This window comes from Haematobia irritans, chromosome 4 (genome assembly GCF_050003625.1).
Source record: "Haematobia irritans isolate KBUSLIRL chromosome 4, ASM5000362v1, whole genome shotgun sequence".
Taxonomy (NCBI): Eukaryota; Metazoa; Arthropoda; class Insecta; order Diptera; family Muscidae; genus Haematobia; species Haematobia irritans.
Window position 1 is genome coordinate 219,668,241 of NC_134400.1, and position 9,026 is coordinate 219,677,266.

Here is a 9,026-nt window from a genome sequence, read left to right on the forward strand (position 1 = left end):
TGGAAGTTATTGTAGCTTGGCGTTGGCCGGCTAGTTAGCTTTGAATATGCATGAAATTCGAATATATATGTATATTTTTTGCTGGTATATTGATGCTTTAACCTTTTGCAGGGTCTTGGTAATATCGTCAAACGGCACAATTTGTTTGGAAGTTGTTGGGATTTCTGTTATTTTTGTTTGTTTGAAGTTATGGCAAACAAAGATTGCCGCCACTAGTAAGGCGTTACTGGTCCCAAACATATGGTCTAAACGATGAAGTGTCTGGCATTGCTGTTGTTGACGATGTTGTCCTCCTCTCTTCATTTTTTGGTCTTTATTGTTGCATGCTTGATTAAATATCTGGACATTTTGTATTGCTTGAACTTAGTTACTGCAAATTCCGAGTGTGATTCACTCGTATCCATAAAAAAGTGCCAATGTTAATACATAGTTGTCTGCAAAATTTATTACTAATATTATGCAAGAGTAGCAATTTTGGCATTTCATGGGAATATTTTTAAATGTTTATTTGTTTTTGAATCCGAGGGAATAGTAAGAATTTAATCTTTTGTCATTTTCAATTCAATTCAATTTTTGTTAATCAATTAAGGCCCATTTTGGACTACATAATGATAGAAACACAATTTATGCAACTTATATAAATATCGTAAAGTAAAATCAAAACACATTTTCCCTAATAAAACCAATTATTAAAAATTTAAATGCAATACAGTTAAAATTGTTAGCGACAACAGTTACGATAGGTTTAATTCAACTCACAGAAATGCTGAAGAAGCTTTTTATTAAAATTGTGAGGACTCAAAGAAAAGTCTTTGATGCTTGCAGGGAGACGATTCCAAAGCCTAGCAATACGAATCGCGAATGAGCGTTCAGAAATTGCTCTATCTGACTTTTTATGGAAATTTAAAATTAGCAAGAAAAGTAGAACTGAGTTTGACCGGTTCATAGCTCATGCACCATCCTTAGGAAACAGAAAAATGTAAACTGTCCTATAAGAAACATGAACTACCTCGTTTGAAAATTTGGAATTTCTTCCTTTAGCTAATACGGCCTGTTCTCAATTTTTGGGATTTCCGCTATGATTTGTTAAAACAAGGAAAATTTAGTGATATAGTATTTTTGGGAATCATACGATTTTTTTTATTTAGGTTATATTGAACTTATTTGTTTGGTCATTGAATTTTATACCTACATTTAGTTAATAATATAAATATCTGCATGCTCAGGAAACAAAATTGGGGAAGTTTTAAATTGATGGCAACATCAAAAACTAGAGTGGCATAAATCACATCTCCTTGTAGTCCAATATGCGATTTAATTAAATATTCAAAAGCAGTTTTCGTTAATGTAATGAATTTCAAAATTTCACCACGATCAAGAATATATATACTTCATGCCTTGTAAGTCCTTAAGATCTCAAATATTTAATACCATTGCTTGGCATTTGGACAGAGAGTTAACAATCGCCCTTTCCAATTCTTTTCGTCCGAAATAAAATTGTAGACCAACGAAGTTTTTCTCTCTTATTAATGTTGTCTCTGTAAAGGCCAGTGTTGCCAACTCCCCAAGGCCAAAAAGCACCAAAAATATAAATTCTAACATACCACTTCCCACCACAAAACTCAAGATGTATTATAGAACTTTTTCGTAAAATCTACATAGAGAAATACATATGTATATAAAATATTATTCTTTCTTTTGATTGCATATAAATCGCTTAAAGGTTTATAGTAGGCGATAAGATCTTCAATTTTATCAAGAGTGTAACAATTAATGGGCTTACTTCACCAAAGTTACGACACTCGCGTAGAATTCACATTCACCGAAAGTATTGTGCAATGTCCACCCAAAAATGGAAAACCAAAACAAGATTCCACACTACAATGTTTGCCATGGGATGGATGGATTCTGTGGTCCATTTTCTGTGGTATTTAATTCGAATAGCCATTTAAGCGAATAATTAAAATTAATTTATCAAAAAAAAAATTGAAGCTTAGTTGGACTTATTGCCAATTACCATTGGAAAGTGAAAATAGCAAGAAATACAAAGTTTTTCTTTTTTGTTTTGGAAATTCAATTTAAATTAGTCCAAGCATGCACAGAGAGAGATACCATGGAAATTGATACGGAAAAATAGCAAAAGATACAAAACCAACCTCTAAAAAGCCAGACAACTATCTGGAAGCATGGACAAATATAAGTTAGTGATATAGAAATTTGTGTGTTAAATTATTCATATAATGGCTGTTAAAAGTGAAGGGAGCCAAGTTGGTTTCCATGGGAAAACTATTGGACATGTCAAACCGATAGACCAAATAGGCTCAACGAGAGTGGAACCTACTTGGTAGGTGGTATGAAAAAGTCAGCGTTTAAATGTAATGATTTGCCAGTATTTCAATTCAATTTCACGGTATAATCTGATTTGGCCGATAGGGAGGAAAGGCGGCTTTGACTTGTAACACTTTTCCAGCCAGTGGTTAAATGGACGGACGATGTTGATTTTATGTGTGTCATGATCTTTTTGGTTGACTCAACATTTATTGACCCATTTTAAGAGATTGCTTGCACAAACCAATTTTATCGGCCTACATATGGTAGAAAATTTTTGCACATTGGATTTAAAATAAGGATAAATATTCGTTAAAATTAAACCTATTATAAAAATAAGAACACAAAAAAGTAATAATTTTATAGAAAAGAAATACTACAACCAACCCAATCCTACTGAATAAGTACTCGGCGATATATTGGTGGTTGTATTACAAATTTAATGCCAAATTTTACAAATACTGTATACCTATTACCTACACTGGAAAAAATATTGTCGTAAGGCCAAGGATTTCATGTCCTTAAAATACGAATGCAAATTTTGCTTGGGGTAGAAGACGCATTTCTCTAATATAAACTTTTTTCCTTGTCCAAAAGTCGATAAACTTTTCAATGAAGTCGTGTTGTCCTTATAATTAGGTGATTGGACTTAAAAATGGGTATCATAACATGAAAAAATTTTTTTTTGGGCTAAGGACTTTCTTCTTTAAAATTAATGAAATTGTCTTTAAATTTGTTGTCTTTTTGCATCTTGACTACAAAGCAAAAAATCGTTCAAATATAGGACATGTTTTTCAACACTTTATTTTAAAGACGTTTTTACTTGATACATAGCATAATTTCTACTGGAAGTCGAGTCTTAATTTGGAAAATAAAATTGTCGTTAATTCGTTTTTAAAGGGCTTCGATAGCATATGAAGAAAAAAACCGAAAAATTAAAATTTGCTGCCTAGAAGCAAGTACACAAAACCCAAATTTAAAAGAGAATTGTGTCTTAAAAGTATCCTTACTTGAATTCTCCGCTTCTTTGGCTCGGAATCAATACCAACAATGTTAAAGTAAAGACAAAATCTTTGGAACCGAGCATGCTTTTTTTAGTGCACCTGGCAACCCTAGGTTTAAACAAAACGAAAAGATCTATACTTCTCGTTTTCGGTATCACTGATTTTTAAATTTATTGCTTATTCGGGACGGCGCGAACGCCATTCCCGGCTATCAAAAATTACACGCACGAGTTATTCACATTAGGAATAATCGCGGAGGTCAACTCAATCGTAAGTGCAATGATCGAGCCTCACTCCGGGGGAACCGCCTTCGTGATCACGGTAACCCCTACGCCAGGTAAGTATGCTTTACTCCGCATACGACTGACATCTTATTCGATTTACAATATAGAGTAAATGAGAATTATTGCAATAAAACAATAGTTACGATGAACATTGAAGATAATATTCTGAAGACAACATTTCGACCAAATTTTTGGATAAAATATTTTTGGTTAAGGGGTTGGTTGGTGTCTGTAAGAACATACGCTTCTGATGGAAAAGATAACCATAGAAGAACAGTGCTAAATATGTAGTAGTAAAAAAATGTCGGCAACAACATTGAAGAAAACGGTTGTCCTCAGGACATCGTGGATGTTTTTGTAGACATTGTAATACACAATAAACGAATAATGGGAAAACTTGTTATCTAGGTAGTCATGCATGCATATATGCCTGTCGCACAATGATAGTATAAATGCTTGCACTCGTAGCAATAGCAATAGTAATCGGGGAAGGATTACAAGGAACCTTTATAAGTAATTGTTGTCTTCATGGTAGCTAATTTTAGAAAATTCACAATGACAGATGAAACCAATAGTGTTTTTCCACACCAATGTAAAATGTAATATTGAACTTAGTCTTAGGTTTCTGTCACTTTATTTTTAAACATGGGAATAAGACGGTTAAAGAGCATACTAATAATTGTTCTTTTGATGTTCATTAGGTAGTAAACACACATGAATAATTCTCATTTCCTTCATGTTCCATATCGAATAAAATGTCAAAGGTGTGCTGAGGAAAGCATACTTACCTGGCGTAGGGGTTACCGTGATCACGAAGGCGGTTCCCCCGGAGTGAGGCTCGATCATTGCACTTACGATTGAGTTGACCTCCGCGATTATTCCTAATGTGAATAACTCGTGCGTGTAATTTTTGATAGCCGGGAATGGCGTTCGCGCCGTCCCGATTTGACTAATAAATTTGAAATTATAGTTTTGTAGAAGCTTTTGAATATGATAAGGGCGACATATCGATAGGGAAGATGTGTTTACAACAAACATAAATGTTTATCAGTAGGTTTATGCATACCAATAGTTTTTTTTTTACTTTTCTTAAAATGTTCATCTCATTTACAATATTTTTTAACACAAGGAAAACGATTTGTAAAATTTGAAGAAATTAGATTGGATTTATATGGATCGATTAGAAAAATAAGAAATTGTCATGATATACACCTAAAGAGATTTAATTATACGGATCATATAAATATACCTCATTTACAAAGTATTCCTGTCATCTTTGAGAATGAAGTGATTCAGAGTTGGAAAATAAAATTTATATAAAACTGTGAATGTAACAATAAACTTCAACTAAAATTATTAAGCATTAATAGAATCAAACTTTTTGTGATTCATAGATCCATATGGTACATTTGTGCTTACATATGTTTTTCAGTAAAGATCGCTAAAGTAGACAAACTATAATTAAAGTTAAGTATGTATTCTAACAAGAAGTTACAAGTTACATGTACCAAAGTAAAATGGTTAAATGGGCTCGGAATACAGAGTTTTTGGTAATTGAATACAACTGATAAATAAACTGGGAAGATCTGCAAAATATTTACCTAAAATATTGTACTTAAACATTTTGCTACGTTTGAGACAAACTACGTCATATCTATCAAAGACAATAAACTTGAGGAAGATAGGAAATTGGCTTGTGTCATACCAATTGTTGCATTTACCATGTTAGTTCCATACATGTTTGTAATTTTTTTTATTTGTTTTTCGTTTTTATTTTTCAAATGAAAAACTTAATGTTCTTAATGAAACAATGTTAAATTTTAGGCAACAAAAAAATTACATTTTCCCATTTCAGGAAATTTATTTCGTGCACTTAATTTCTTTTTATTTGCATTTTAATGTTATGTCAATACTTGTCGTATACGCGTTTGGTTCGAGTATTAAACTAACCCGGTAAATGGTTCGATCTCCTCAGTAGCTAATTTCCTATCTTCCTGAATCTATAATCTTTGATATCAATCCTGGATTTATTTATATAAAAATTTCCAATGCTACCTTAGGGATTAGTACAACATAACATTGTGTTTTTAGATTTATTAGAAAAATCGGGACGGCGCGAACGCCATTCCCGGCTATCAAAAATTACACGCACGAGTTATTCACATTAGGAATAATCGCGGAGGTCAACTCAATCGTAAGTGCAATGATCGAGCCTCACTCCGGGGGAACCGCCTTCGTGATCACGGTAACCCCTACGCCAGGTAAGTATGCTTTTCTCAGCACACCACTGACATCTTATTCAATATGGACCATGGAGTAAATGGGAATCATTGCAATAAAATCAATATGCAATGAAAATTGAAGACAATATTCGTGAGATACTGTTTCAACAACATCTTTATTTAAGGGGTTGATTGGCGTTTGTAAGAACATGCGCACAAATAACCCAATGTCAATCTATGGAAATAAAATTTTGGCTGCAACATTCAAGAATTTGTAGTTGTGTATGTGGATGAAGAGATAAACAACAGAAATCTCCTCGAGAAGGTAGGCATTCAAGGATTTAATTCTCGTCACACAGTGTCAGGAGAAATGTTGTAGTATTCGAAATGACAATGGGAAATCTCCTCGGTTAGTTTGGTATTCCTCGAGTTAGTATTCATCACACAGTGGCACGAGAAGCTGTAGTATTATACGAAATTAAGGCCAATCTATACAAATATGAGTATCTTTGTTGTTTGTCATGCCTTTACCACCAAATATCTACCACCCTTTTAAAGTGAATAGAAAATGGTTGAAATATCATAGCAAAGGTAAAATTATCTTCCATGTTCATTGGATTGTGAACAAATATGAATAATTCTCATTTACTTCATGTTCCATATCAAATAAGATGTCAGTGGTGTGCTGAGAAAAGCATACTTACCTGGCGTAGGGGTTACCGTGATCACGAAGGCGGTTCCCCCGGAGTGAGGCTCGATCATTGCACTTACGATTGAGTTGACCTCCGCGATTATTCCTAATGTGAATAACTCGTGCGTGTAATTTTTGATAGCCGGGAATGGCGTTCGCGCCGTCCCGATTTAACTAATAAATTTAAAAAAAAATACTAATTTCGCAAGGAAGATATTTTTCTTAAACTATTAAATAAATTATTACACATTGGATCAGGGATGATAAATGATGTTGACGAAAAAGTATTACAAATGTATTAAAAAGGTACTTTTCGAAGCCGAAAGGTGCTAAAATTATAATATCAAATTTAAAGACTATCTTCAATCTAGACTGATTTGAGCATTTTTGTAGTTTTTCAAAAAAAAAAAAATAAATATTTTGAAAAATTTTATTTCTATAGAAAATTTTGCCAAAATGTTACAACAAATGTCAACAACTTATTTCTATAGAAATTTTTGTCAAAATTTTATTTCTATAGAATTTTTTGCCAAAATTTTATTTCTATAGACAATTTTGTGAAAATTTTATTACTGTAGACAATTTTATCAACAATTTATTTCTATTGAAAATTTTGTCAATATTTTATTTCTATAGATAATTTGTCAAAATTTTATTTCTACAGAAAATTTTGTTAAAATTTTATTTCTACAGAAAATTTTGTTAAAATTTTATTTCTATAGAAAATTTTGTCAAAATTTTATTTCTGTAGAAAATTTTGTCAAAATGTTATTTCTGTAGAAAATTTTATCAAAATTTTATTTCGATAGAAAATTTTGTCAAAATTTTATTTCGATAGAAAATTTTGTCAAAATTTTATTTCTATAGACATTTTTTTGAAAATTTTATTAGTATAGAAAATTTTATCAACAATTTTTTTCTATTGAAAATTTTGTCAATATTTTATTTCTATAGATAATTTGTCAAAATTTTATTTCTACAGAAAATTTTGTTAAAATTTTATTTCTATAGAAAATTTTGTCAAAATTTTATTTCTATAGAAAATTTTGTCAAAATTTTATTTCTGTAGAAAATTTTGTCAAAATTTTATTTCGATAGAAAATTTTGTCAAAATTTTATTTCTATAGAAATTTTTCTCAAAATTTTATCAATTATCTGTTGGTTAAGCTACACTTGTAGTTTAGTCAATGTAAGCTGCAATAAAAAACAACAACAATGCTTAAAGAACAAAACCAACAATAACAAAACAAAAAGAATGGAAAAAGAAGAGGAGGCACGCTCAAAATAAACCCAGCCAACTGAATTCAAATCGATGATTTGACAGTGGCATAGGATAAGACATATGTTTGTTTTGAATTTATTTCGGCATAAGCCGGCTATCAATATAAAACCTTTTTTCGGAGGGTTCAAGTGTTGTTTATAGTTGGGTTTAATAAACTACCTGAATTTATTCTGATAATTGGTTGATAGTTTTGCTGCAAGTAGAGGATGCTGATGAGGAATGTGGTAATTCCGAAACGTCCGTCCATCCAACCATCTTGCAGTCTATAGGGCTTTGCCCAAATAAATTTGACAAACATTCTTTTCCTCTGTTGGTTAAGCTACACTTGTAGTTTAGTCAATGTATGGTTTTAAGCTGCAATAAAAAACAACAACAAAATTTTATTTCTGTAGAAAATGTTGCCAAAATTTTATTTCTGTAGAAAATTTTGTCAAAATTTTATTTGTATAGAAAATTTTCTCAAAAGTTTATTTCAATAGAAAATTTATGAAGAAGTACCTCTTTGCATAATCTACCAAACGAATGTGATACAGGCAATATTCCTCTCAAAAATGTTGAGATCCTGTAATAAAAACTATAATATCCTCATTTGGGAATATGTTTATTTCTTCGATATCCGCTATTTATAATTTCTAGTGTTGAGTTGATATCTGAGAAACGTTCACACATTAGGGCAGAATAACTCTATGTAGAGTAATTGTGATGAAGAAGTACCAAATGGCTTGCGGTTGTGCCACGGTGCATTTGGCAGTCGAAATGTATCAAAAAAAGCATAAAAGTGTCTACTTTATCAACCCTGCATTGGATTCTGTGAAGCTATATTTGACGACGCTGGAGAAGTGTAAACCTATTTACTAATTGAAGTCGTATTGCCCTTTTAGTTAAGTGATTCGACTTAAAATTGGGTATCCTAACATGAAAGAAACTTTCGTTTACAAAGGTCAACTTGGCTTTAATACTTCTGCAAACAAATCTTCAAAAGTAATGAAATCGTTTTTCAATTTGTTGATATTTTGCATTTTGGCTACAGAGCTAAGAAGGTGTCGTTTAAACGTTTTTAAAGTACATTAAAAAAATAGCTGAAAAAAAAACAAATAAATTAAAATTTGTTTCCTAGAATCATGTACGTAAAACTCAAATTTAAAAGAGAATTGTGTATTAATAGTGTCCTTGCTTTAATTCTCCGCTTCTTATGAAGCGGACTCAAAACCAAAA

The 9,026-nt window shown here is 31.6% G+C and overlaps 4 non-coding genes across 4 annotated transcripts; 2 read left to right on the top strand and 2 right to left on the bottom strand.

Moving 5' to 3' along the window:
- Nucleotides 1–3,512: 3,512 nt before the first annotated feature.
- On the bottom strand, nucleotides 3,513–3,677 carry LOC142237296 (U1 spliceosomal RNA). Its single transcript, XR_012722433.1, has one exon. It is a non-coding gene; the product is annotated as a U1 spliceosomal RNA (small nuclear RNA).
- Nucleotides 3,678–4,396: 719 nt separating this feature from the next.
- On the top strand, nucleotides 4,397–4,561 carry LOC142237318 (U1 spliceosomal RNA). Its single transcript, XR_012722453.1, has one exon. It is a non-coding gene; the product is annotated as a U1 spliceosomal RNA (small nuclear RNA).
- A 1,159-nt stretch (nucleotides 4,562–5,720) lies between these two features.
- LOC142237330 (U1 spliceosomal RNA) lies at nucleotides 5,721–5,885 on the bottom strand. Its single transcript, XR_012722464.1, has one exon. It is a non-coding gene; the product is annotated as a U1 spliceosomal RNA (small nuclear RNA).
- Nucleotides 5,886–6,534: 649 nt separating this feature from the next.
- LOC142237341 (U1 spliceosomal RNA) lies at nucleotides 6,535–6,699 on the top strand. Its single transcript, XR_012722475.1, has one exon. It is a non-coding gene; the product is annotated as a U1 spliceosomal RNA (small nuclear RNA).
- Nucleotides 6,700–9,026: the final 2,327 nt, after the last annotated feature.